This window comes from Cricetulus griseus, assembly GCF_003668045.3.
Source record: "Cricetulus griseus strain 17A/GY chromosome 1 unlocalized genomic scaffold, alternate assembly CriGri-PICRH-1.0 chr1_0, whole genome shotgun sequence".
Lineage (NCBI taxonomy): Eukaryota > Metazoa > Chordata > Mammalia > Rodentia > Cricetidae > Cricetulus > Cricetulus griseus.
Genome location: NW_023276806.1, coordinates 138,896,968 through 138,909,108, shown reverse-complemented (window position 1 = coordinate 138,909,108; position 12,141 = coordinate 138,896,968). Strand labels below are relative to the sequence as shown.

The following is a 12,141-nucleotide window of genomic DNA, read 5'->3' as shown; positions in this document are numbered from 1 at the left end:
TCGGGTTAGTGGTTAGGTAGCTTTTTAAAATTTGAGAATCACATGGAATAATGCATAAATACTCAGCAGAGTCTCCTCTTGAACCAGTTCTGGTCCCCTCCTCCCACCCACCCCCGCCCCCCCCACCCAAGCCCTCTATTCCCCTCAATCCGCGGCTTGCCTTGCGGGCTGGCTCCCTGCGACACTCTGCCCCTAGGGGGCGCTCGAGGGAAGGCTGAAGAGGTCAAGGTGGCTGCTGACCCCGCCTGCAGCTTTTTCCCCATGAGCCGCTGTCCCTTTCTAGTAGCACTCTGAGAACGGCTTGCAGTTTTGGCAGCACCGGCAGAACTGGCTTCACCGCGCCCGGTGCAGAGAGCGAGCGTCAGCAGAGTTCTAATTTAAGCAATTCCGGTCCCTTTCTCTCTCTCCTCTCCCCTCCAGGACTACAGTGATAGCTGCTCCCTACCTTTGAGATATAACTTTAAGGTAGGGACGTTTGCCAAAAGCTAGAGAAGTGCTTGGGTTGTTAGAACTCAGGGCAGACGAGAGAGCATTGTCCGTACCTGCTGGGCTGAGGCCAGGGATGCTTTGAAATAAACATCCTACTGCACACAAGATAGGTAGCACTAGTAGCAGGGCTGGGAAACCCCGTTTTCCTGCTGTTTTTAACCCCTCCGGTTAAAGATGTAGTATAACCACTAGAAACTAAGCATAGTTAAAACACTTTTAGAAAGAGAGGGGAGGAGAGAGAAAGGAAGGACAAAAGGGAGGAAGGAAGATAAACAAAGGAAGGGAAGGAAAGACAAACGACAAAAAGACTGGCGTGGTGGCACACACCTTTAATCCCCAGCAGAGGCCTGAGGATTTCCCTGAGTTTGTTGTCTGCCTGGTCTGCAAAACTAGTTCCAGAACAGCTAGTGAAAGGGGAAAATTAATAAAAGTCTAAAACCCAGACTCCAAAGCCCAAATAGAAAACTCTGAGTTCCCAAAAGGCAACTCAGCAGACAAGGTTAAACAAAGGTCCACAGGACTCAAGCCCTTAGACCAGACCCTAGAGTGGTGTCGACATTCCTCTGGTCCAAAGAGAATCAGATAGTTATCAATTGTAGAAGTCCCCAGCCCAGGAGATAATTAACAAACTCATTTCCTCTGCAGCATCCTTCTTAATTGTACCTTGCCTGAAGCATACAACCATTGCCCTGTCCTGTGTAACCACGAAGTTCTGTAATCTTGGGGCTTCCAGCCCTACAATTTTCTCTTATAAAACACCCCTCAGTCGAAAGTGGGGGCTCCATTTGTTCCCAAACGAATGGGGTCCTTGCTGCAGCTTGTATCCTCGAGTCAATAAAGAAACCTTTGTCCTTGCATTCGGTGAGTCGTCTCCTTGTTGATGGGTTCTTTTGGGGTTCCGAAATCTGGGCACAACACCAGGCTGTTAAAAACAAACAAACAAAACCAGACAAGTATTGGATCTCTCCATCAAGTATCTGTCGTGGTTTTGACTTAATCATGCTAATTCAGCTTTCACACGAGCTACAAAAGCAATTAGTCTGGGCATGGTGGCCCAAGTGAGTCATCCGAGCAAATGGGAACAGAGGATTGCCTCCATCCGAGTGGGTGAATTGTGTAAAAGTTCATTGAGTTATACAGACTTCGAATCTGGTTAATTTTGGTGTGTGATGTTTTTATTTATTAGCCAGGTTTGATTTTTTTTTCTTTTTATGGTGTTTTGGCTGCATGTATATGACTGTGTGCAGATGTTGGATTCTTTGGAACTGGAGTTACATACTGTTGTGAGTTTCCTTGTGGGTGCTGGGAATTGAACCAGGGTCCTCTGGAAGAGCAGCCAGTGATTTTAACTGATGGGTCATCACTCCAGTCCCTAATTGCAAGGTTTAAAAAAGTAAAGTTTACAAAATTAAAAAAGGAATCAACTAGGGGAAACATAAACTTTCATATTTTATGCCCCCCAAAACAATGACCTGTAAATGATTTATGAATTGAATCCTTATTACAAAATCGTCTTGTCTTTATTTATTTGTTGTGGATCAAATCTGAGACATATCAGGTGGTTGTTCTACCAGTAAACCATTAATACACCCAACCCAGAAATGAAATCTTCAGGTCTCATGATAAGAACTACATATATTAGTAGGACATGGTGGCAAAGATCTTTAATTCCATCACTTGGGAGGCAGAGGCAGGTGGATCTTTTTGAGTTCAAGCCCAGCCTGGTCTACAGAGTGAGTTCAAGGGCTAAATAGAGAGACCCTGTCTCAGAAAAAAGTTGGATACAGTACATAAGTAAGAAGTAGTGGTATTGTTTAGGACACTATGGCCGTTGGGGTAGAGCCTGGAGCAGATCAGTGGTGGTTCTCACTGTAACTTCATCATTATTTTATATAACCTATATTCATTTATTGTTTTAAAATATCATATAAAAAAGCTTGCTATGCAATGTACTACTCTATAAACAGTACACGGTGGAAACCTCAGGTTGGCATTTGGCAGGTATATTTCATTGGGTCTCCTTTGTTTAACCAATGTTGCAAAAATGCACTATTTTGCATAAAAGTCAGATTGAGTGAAGACAAAACCTTCTTTGCATATGGTGATAGGCAGCTATGCTCAAGCACTGTTGGACAAGATGTGTGCTTCCTTCCCATTTTGCCATAGTCCCCACTGTCTTTCTGAGTATTACCCAAGGCTGCTTTCTTTCACCATGTGCGTGTGCTGTTACTGACTTTGCTCCTCTGCGCATTGCCTTCTGGAACCCTGTTCCAAACCCCGCCCTCAAAGTGCCAAGGGCGGGCCCTTCCCTGGAATCCCCTGAGTACAGACTCCGCCCCTAAAAAGCCCACCATTGGCTGCTCCACCCCCGAGGGCATTAAAAGCGCCCACCTCTGGATTCACCTCGTGGTTCCTGGTTTTCTGTTCTCCTGAGGCCACCCAGAAATGCTTTGCTCAGATTAGACCTGAGTTTATTAATTCGGTCTGATTGGTTTATTGTATCACTGGTGGCGGGTTTCCAGTAACCTTTCCATTAACCAGAACTTTTAAACATAAAAGATGGTAGGAGACAAGCATTATTATCTTCTTTGCCATGCCATCACCAACCCACTAAACAACAAAGGCGTTCCCAAAAAGGCCCAAGTTCAGGAGTAGCATGAACCTGGAGCCAATGATTTTAAGTGAACGAAGAGAAAGGGTCGTGTTCCTTATGTCTCAGGCACTGTTCCAGGCAATCCATATATATGACTTTGTCTAACCCTTGTAACGGTGCAATTAAGTAGGGAATTAGTAGTTCAATTCCACATTGAAGGAACCAAGCAGGGCTGAGGAGGTGTCTGGTGGAGGGCTTACTGGGCGTGTGCAAAGCCCTCAGTTCAGTTCCCTACACTCCAGAAAACCCTTTGTGGGTTGCGCATGCCTGTAATCCCAGCAGGCAGGAGGATTCAAAGATCCAGGCCATCCTCATCTATATAGAGAGTTCAAGGCCAGCCCAGGGTGCACGAGACCCTGGCTCAACACAAATTAATAAGTTAATTAATAATAAAAAAATTAAAAAAAGAAATAAAAGAAATCAAGTCACAGAACGGTCAAGTAGCTTGTATGTACCATCAAACAAGAATTTCAACAAGCCAACTAGATTGAGTAATTTTTTAAACTAGTATTTAAGAATAACCCATACAGTTTGTGCAGATGTCTCTTCTACCAGGCGGGACTTTTCTGCTTGAAGAGCCAGCTCAAACCAGCCTTGAAACAGAACATTTTCAAATGTAAACCATCTGGTTCACACAGCCAAACCGCCGGATGCCTGCACTGGCGCTGGCCCACCGGTTGACTACACCCAGCCTCCTCCTCTGGTTTCCGTTTCCCTTTGTGTGTTGACTTCATTCTCCCAAATTCCTTTAGGTGGCGGAGTTTCAAGAAGAGCTGCGGCGGGGACTTGCTTTCAGTGTTTATTAGGGCGCACTCTCCGTATTCTCCGGGAGAAGGAAGCAAGACTTGGCAGAAGGGAAAGTCAAGCCGTGATGCTCAACCAGGGACAGCTGAGAAAGAACCAGAACACAGCACTAAAAGTGAGACAAAGTAAAAATGACCCAAAGGGTTTCCCGTGGCCTGGAGTCTGACCTCAGCAGTGCAGTATGCGGTCTTGTAATTTGTTTGCAGTTCGGGTATTGACCTCTGTTACCGAAATGTCACAAGGGAACGAAGAGCACAAATATGAATGAGGGTTCGTTATCTCACAGAGAAAAAGTCGCTGCCACGAGGGCCAGATTCTCGAGCCTTCATCAGAGAGAATTCTCTCCTTCGTGGTGACTTCCAGATTTTGTTTAGTCTGTAGGAAAACAAGAAAACGAGGCCGTCAACACTCAAGTGATTGCAATCATAAACCGGCTGATGACCCAGGACACCAACGTTAGACGGCAGCGCCACCCTGTGGTGCTCCGCATCCCGACCGTGAACTGAGGAAAGAGGACCGGGAAAGTGCAGTTTTTGTGACGCACAAGGGAAAGGGAAGGGCAGCCCCTCTTTCCCACACTGAATTCACATTTTCCAGATTTGTTAACGCCCTCACCCCATTCCGGTCTTGCTGGCCTGTAAGTCGCCGGATTGCCTTACCTATCTGAGCTGACCTCTGAGCATTTAATGTAATGCGTTTGTCACACACAGTACTCGTGACAGTTCTCCATCTACTCTGCGTGTAGCCCACGTGGCTTACTACTAGTTAGAAGACTCCAGAAGGTGGTGCCAGCCCAGCCCTCTGGTGAGGCTGCTGCAGGTGGCACTGTGCTCATGACCTTCTTTCCTATATTGCTTGAGTAACCCATGCCGTTGCTCTCTGCATCTGCCACCCTTAGACATCCCAGGGACGGCTAAACATCTGCTTCTCTCTGAGGGTATGTCTAGCTCTTGAGTCCCTTGCTTCAGTTGGGACAGTTAAACGACCTTCCTGGCTCACCCATTGTGAGTTTGCAAAGGATGCTTCGTCACCTACCATTTGGTCCAGAGTCTGCAGTTAGAGAACCAGCGTTTGTTTAGCCCTTGAGTGACAGGTCTAAAACTGCACCAAATCTCCATGTTGTGTCTGGCTTTTGGTCATCTGTCCCAGAAGGGAGCCTTGCTCCCCCAAACTCCTCACTCTGATCTCTCTGGCTTCTGCTATAAGGCCAGCATCTCAAGAGAAGAACCCAAACTCTTGCTGAAGCAACTCCCCTCCCATCCCAGAACAAAACCAAGGTGGTCTACAAGCCAGTCGGCCAGGCTTCCCTGGCTACGGGCTCCTCTTTTCCATGGCACAGTATCCGCACTAGTTATGTTCCTGTCTCCGTTAAAGGGCACACCCTTCAGAGAGGAACTGGTGAACACAACTCTCTCGTGTCATTAGCAAGTGTCTGGGGTGTCATGCACTCAGGCAGCACGTTGCTCCATTGTTGAATAAATAGTAACTGTGGGACAATTCAGGAAAACACTGTAGAAGGTTAGGGGAAAATTACATTGAGTTTTTTTTTTTTTTTTTTTTTTTTTTTTTTTTTTTTTTTTCTAGACAGGGTTTCTCTGTAGCTTTTGAGCCTATCCTGGCACTGGCTCTGGAGACCAGGCTGGCCTCGAACTCAACAGAGATCCACCTGCCTCTGCCTCCTGAGTGCTGGGATTAAAGGCAAGCGCCACCAATGCCGGGCTTACACTGAGATTTTTAATGCATTCAAATTTTACAGTAATTTGCTACTTACCCACAGGTTTCTAAGTGTGTGTGTGTGTGTGTGTGTGTGTGTGTTCCATGGTAATTCTCTGTTTAGTTTCTCCTGGACTACACGACTCCTCTGGTCTACAGCTTATTATTTCTCACCTTCGAGTTTAATTCTTAGCAACACTAGGATAATATTGTGCCACCCAGTCCAAATATGTCCTGCCCTCTTCACTTCAAATCTTCCTCTCATTATGCCTAAAATAACGTCCTCATTTCCCTCTGCCTCTCATGGAAAAGGCAATTTCCATTTGTCCTTTACATTTCCATCCAGCGCTGTGAGCAGACATCTCTAAGCCTTGTGTTGTCTTTTATGCATGCACAGCAACTCTTCCAGGTGCCCACCCGTGGTGGTCCAAGCATTGCTGCAAACCAAACTGCTTATGTAACCGGAGACATAAATTGGTCCCAGAACTCCTGAAGCAAGTTACTGAAATAACAATCTCTTTGTCAAAGTCCCATTTTCATTGGGCATTTTTTACAGTGTGCTTATGCAACAGCAGTCCCATCAGCGGAAGTTGTGGAGATGAATAACATAGAGTGATATTTACAGTGAATAAATCATTTAATCTATTATGTAAGTATTTAAATATACTAGCGTTTCTCCTAAGAACTTGTGAGATTCAGAAAATCTATACCTGATCTTAGCAAAAAGGCTGAGAAGTGAAGTTTCAGAAACCCAAAGGCAGACTTGGGAAATAATTAGAACAAATGTGAAAAATAAGCGCTGCTGGGAACATTCTCACGGCTTTGAGTCGTTTTGATTTTCAGCTTCTCACTCTCTGCAACTTTCAGCAAAGTCAGTGAGTTAAATGCATGTTCACAAACAAAATTTTTGTTAAACAGGAGTTTATTCCACTCAAAAATCACCATTTTAGCCGGGCGGTGGTGGCGCATGCCTTTAATCCCAGCACTTGGGAGGCAGAGGCAGGTGGATCTCTGTGAGTTTGAGACCAGCCGGGTCTACAAGAGCTAGTTCCAGGTCAGCCTCCAAAGCCACAGAGAAACCCTGTCTCGAAAAAAAAAAAATCACCATTTTATCTCAAGATATCCACTTATGCACTGAAAGTGTAAATGAGGAAGAAGGTTGCATGGGCCATTTCAACTCTATTCTAATAGTAGGTGTTTCAGAGAGCTTTCATGATCCTATAATGAAATGCCCAAGACAGATAACTTACTGGGAGGAAAGTTTCAGTTTGGCTTACAGTTTTACAATCGATAGTCCAAAATCAGACAGCCTTATTCTTTGTGCCTCTGGCAAAGATGTGGTGAGACTATCCTCATACTTCTTAAGCAGAAAGACACTGAAGTATTGGGGTCCCCCAGTTCCCCTAAAGACATGCCTCTAACGACCCAAGGATCTAAGGCTTTATAAAGCCTCACCTCCTAAAGGGCTCATCACTTCTCAATAATACATCCCTGGTGTCTACACCTTTAACAAAGGAGCTTTTGGAGGCTACTACCTATACTCAAACTATAGTGTATATGTGTGCATGTATGTATGCATGCATGTGTGTATTCATGCACATATGTATGTATGTGTTTATCTTTGTTAAGGTTGAACCCCAGGCTTTGTACATACATACATGTCAGGTTCTACCACCATGCTACATTGCCAGCTTATAATCTATTATGATTATTGTTTGTGTATGTTTGTGTCCATGTTTGTATGTGTGAAGGTACAGTGTGTGTGTGTGTAGGCTAGAGGACAACCTTACCTGTCATTCCTTAGGAGCTATCTGTCCATCTTGGCTTTTGAGATAGGCTCTCTCCCTTGACTGGAACACACCCATTAAGCAAGGTTGGTTGGTCAGCAAGCCCTAGAGGCTGCCTGTCTCTGCATCCCCAGCCCTGGGATTACAAGCCATCAAGTCTGCCTTTCACTGGGTTCTGGGGATTGAACGTGGATCCCCATATTTGTATGATAAGCACTTTACCCACGGAGCCACCTCTCCAACCCATATACTTGTTTTTTAAATGGTGAATGCATATACCAGGACTCATTATATTTTATTTATTTGTTATTAATTTATTTTGAGACAAGGTCTTGTTATAGAGCTCTGGTTTGCTGGGAACTCACTATATAGTCCAGATTGGCCTCAAATGTACAATCCCTTTGCCTCAGCTTTCTGAATGTTAGGATCATAGGCAGATACCACCATGCCCTCCTTTTCTGTTAACAAATAGATTTTAAAAGATCTATTTTCTCTGCTCACCTAAATAAGCTTAAAGTGGTGCAAGTTGCTAGCCTCTTCAGGAATCACCATGTCCATGGTCCCCTGTTCCTCCCTCTCATCACTCATCACATGGGCTGCATTTTAGCCACCTGTGCATCTCTCTCTCTCTCTCTCTCTCTCTCTCTCTCTCTCTCTCTCTCTGTGAGCTGTGAACTTCTTTGCATTTTTATTTACTTATGTCTACGTATATGTGTGTGCCTATGTGAGTTTATGGACACCACCTGTGTGTAGAAGCCTAAGGAGGACAGAAGAGGGCGTCAGATCCCCTTGGACTGAGGTCTGAGGGTTGTAAGTTGCCATGGGGGTGTTGAGAACTAACCTAGGTCCTCTGCAAGAGCAGCAAGTGACCTTAACCACTAAGCTATCTCTACAGTCTTGGGCTGTGAACTCTTAAGGGGGAGAGGCTGTTTATTTTTCCCTGTCCTTTCCCTATCCTCCAACCCAAAGCTAAGATCAATTTGTGCTCAGTAGACATCTGTTCAGTAGGCAGGTGGCTGATAAAAACAGGACCCTCAAGGCAGCCGGCCCGACACTGCGAAAATGTCAGCCTAAGGTTTTCTTCCCTTGACCTCTTTTCTCATTCCCTTTCCTCATAAAACAAACTGTCAAGAGGTGGCCTAGTTGGTAGAATGCTTTTCTATCATTCATGAAGCCCTGTCTTGGCCCCAGCACATAATAAAGCCAGACATGGAGGCACATATATTTAATGCTAGCTCTGGGAAGCAGAGGCAGGTGGATGACTTAATAAGGGTTTCTATTGCTGAGATGAAACACCAAAAAGCAAGCTGGGGAGGAAAGGGTTTATTTGACTTACACTTCCACATCACTGTTGATTGTCAAAAGAAGTCAGGGCAGGAACTCAAACAGGGCAGGATCCAGGAGGCAGGAGCTGATGCAGAGGCCATGGAGGGGTGCTGCTTACTGGCTTGCTGTCCATGGCTTCCTCAGTCTGCTTTCTGTCTTTCTTTTTCTTTTCTTTCTTTCTTTTTTTCTTTTTTTGGTTTTTCTAGACAGGGTTTCTCTGTGGCTTTGGAACTAGACTAGGCTGGTCTCGAACTCACAGAGATCTGCCTGCCTCTGCCTCCCAAGTGCTGGGATCAGTGACATGTTCCACCACTGTCCGGCTCTCAGTCTGCTTTCTTTCTTTCTTTCTTTCTTTCTTTTTAAAAATAGATTTTATTTATTTATTATGTATACATCATTCTGCTTCCATGTATATCTGCACACCATAAGAGGGCACCAGATCTCATAACGGATGGTTGTGAGCCACCATGTGGTTGCTGGGAATTGAACTCAGGACCTTTGGAAGAGCAGTCGGTGCTCTTAACCTCTGAGCCATCTCTCCAGCCCCAGTCTGCTTTCTTATAGAACCCAGAACCACCAGCCCAGAGTTGGCCCCATACACCCTTCTCCCCGCATTGATCACTAATTGAGAAAAGGCCTTACAGCTGGATCTCATGCAGGCATTTCCTCAGCTGAGGCTCATTCCTCTCTGATGACTCTAGCTTGTGTCAAGTTGACACACAACAAGCCAGTACAGGATCAGGAGGTCAGGGTCATTCTTAACTACCCAGTGAGGTTGGCCTGGGTTACATGAAACCCTATCTCAAAGGGTAAAAATCCTCAAGAGGCCATTTAAAGTAAGACGTCATCTAGGGAGCATGCTCAGATGGCAAACGGTCAAGCCCAGCTCTAACTCTCTCCTAGGAGGACTCAGAAGTCTCAGGACATATTGCTGAGTGTCTTTGGTGAGTACGGTGTGTGAATGGGTATGCTGGGCACTTTGACTCTTGTTGAGCTCTTAACACAGGCCATAAGGTAGGTGTTCTGATCTCCATTTACCGCAGTTAGGAAACAGCCACAAAGAGACCATCGGTTTTAACCAGCTTACTTATGGTTTGAGCAGGAGGCACCAAGGTAATCCTTGTCTGTCTGACTCTGAAGCTCTGTCTGTCTGTCCTTCTCCTGCATGCTCCACACCAGGGACACACTGCTGTCAGAAACAATGTTTTGACCTGAAGGGACTTTGAGGTTGTCCGTGTAATCTATATTTTGTTACTAAAGCAATTTTCTTTAAAAAAAAAAAAAAAAAAGAAAAGAATTCAGGCTTTTTCTTGCCAAATAGGGCTTTGCAAATCAGAGCTTTGCCAAGTGAAACGAAGAATGCTCAATTATTCTGTAAGTCTATAATTGATTGAATAAATCTTAAAATTAGCCAGAACTCTTTTTGTCTGTATTGGGTGAGTGAGGCCTGCTGGGCTATTCTGTCGGTCTTGGGTAGACATTTGGCTTGGATCCCCTCTGTATGGGATTCCTTTCCTTCACCTCCAAGTCTAGCTCACTGGTGAGCTTCACCCCTACCTCAGCTGCCAGGTCAACCCACTCATGGACATTTATTACACTTAATATCTGCTGGGGCCAGTGCTCGGTTCTCAGAGTTCATCCTGAGATCCAATGAGAAGAGTGACATACTTCTTTCCATTTCATCCTAAGGAAACAAATAACTTCACATAGAGGACCCAGGCTGGGGTCCATTCAGTGTGAATCCACAGGCGGCATTTTCCCCTGGGGCTCCACAGCGTGATGCAAAGGCATGAAGGCTGCGCTGTGTTCTGGACACAACTAGGGCTTCATCTCCTGCGGCTTAGCTCATTCCTGGTGGCCTTGGTGGCAAGCAGTGGACAGATTTTGTCATTGTTTCAGGAATAGAGTCTGGCTTTAAGGACTGATCAGGCCCAGCTCCAGGATTTAAATCCCTTTCCTAAGTAAAAGGGATTTCCTTTGTCTGGAGTTTTAAAAAGACCTTAGTTTTCTTTTCTTTTAAAAAGACTTCTGTTTGTGAAGCTAAGCAAGGGATTCTGTTTTCAACAACTTGGCTTGAGAAAAGCGCGCACATATCCTCCACTGTCCGTGGTTGTTACTGGCAGGTCTGTAGCCTCCTCCGGAGAGTGGGCGAAACTGAGGCTGCTGCTCGTTGGAGATCTCAGTGAACGGGATTAATTGGGTGACATTTACATTGTGCCTAGAACTTTGCCACCATGGACTGTTTGTTTCTTAATTAAGAGGATTTATTTCTTAGGTAACACAAATAGAAATAGCCAGTAGAAGAGACCCCCCAGGAGCGAAACCAGAGAAGCAGTGAAATAATGGAAACAGACGAATGAGATATTTCTGGAAGCTCTGTTTATGATCACCTCCTTTTAGGCCTTGAGAGAGGGAAAGCAAATGTCAGCCTGTGGAATGTTTTACCGAGACTAGTTTATGGTTATGTCATCTTGAAGAGAGGGAGAAGCAAAATGGAGACTTAATGTTTAGCTTGGAATGAAAGATGACTTGGAGGTAATTTGGTGTTGTTGACCAAGACCTGACCATGCAGATTGCCGTCCGTACCCATTAGAGGAGGGGAATTAGAGAGAAATTTGCTCTACTCTTATGAGCGTGTGTGTGTGTGTGTGTGTGTGTGTGTGTGTGTGTGTAAATGACTTCCCCTTAGAGGGTAAGCAACTGAGAACAAGGCCCCAGTATCAGAGCACACCTGGTTTAGGACGGTCACTAATAGTGCATCCCACTTTAGGTGGACATACTCAGTCTGCCACTATGCAGCTGTGAAGTGCCTTGATCTTCCTACCTCCACTGGCCAAGTTGTGGAATTACAGGTGTGTCGGTGACACCTGGGATAGTGTGCTTCTTTTTACAAAAACATATGCCTTTGCCGGATAGCACCAGGGAAACAGGAGGCCCAGAGCTTTGAGCTCCTGTCACAAGCAAATGTACAACAGGGGTCAGGGAACCAAAATGTCTGAATTATGTACATCAAAGCCTCTGGGGAAGGGCAGCCCCTGGGATGGAGGTTCAGGGCAGAGGAGGGGCGTGTTGCAATCCCCACCTGGTAACAGGTAGGAACTGAGGGATGCCGGGAGAACCTCGTGGCCAGGGCTGCTTTTATATGCTAAACAGGCACCTCATGTTTGTCCAAGATTTGAAACTTAACAGAAATGTATAGGCTCAATTTTCCTGGGTGGTTTGTTAGACATCTCCTGTGTTTGTTCATATCACATTTCTGTGGCTTTAAACAAAACTTGGTAAGGGCAGAAATTCGGTTGTGGTGAAAACGGGTTTTTTAGTGGTTTGAAAGAAAACGGCCCCAGTAGGCCCATAGGGAGAGGACTATTA

The 12,141-nt window shown here is 45.3% G+C and overlaps 1 long non-coding RNA gene across 1 annotated transcript; it reads right to left on the bottom strand.

The window, feature by feature from the left end:
- Window positions 1-1,352: 1,352 nt before the first annotated feature.
- LOC103158898 lies at window positions 1,353-4,411 on the bottom strand. Its single transcript, XR_003480509.2, has 3 exons — window positions 4,114-4,411; window positions 3,671-4,031; window positions 1,353-1,411 (listed from the first exon to the last, which is right to left on the bottom strand). It is a non-coding gene; the product is annotated as an uncharacterized LOC103158898 (long non-coding RNA).
- Between the last annotated feature and the right edge of the window lie 7,730 nt (window positions 4,412-12,141).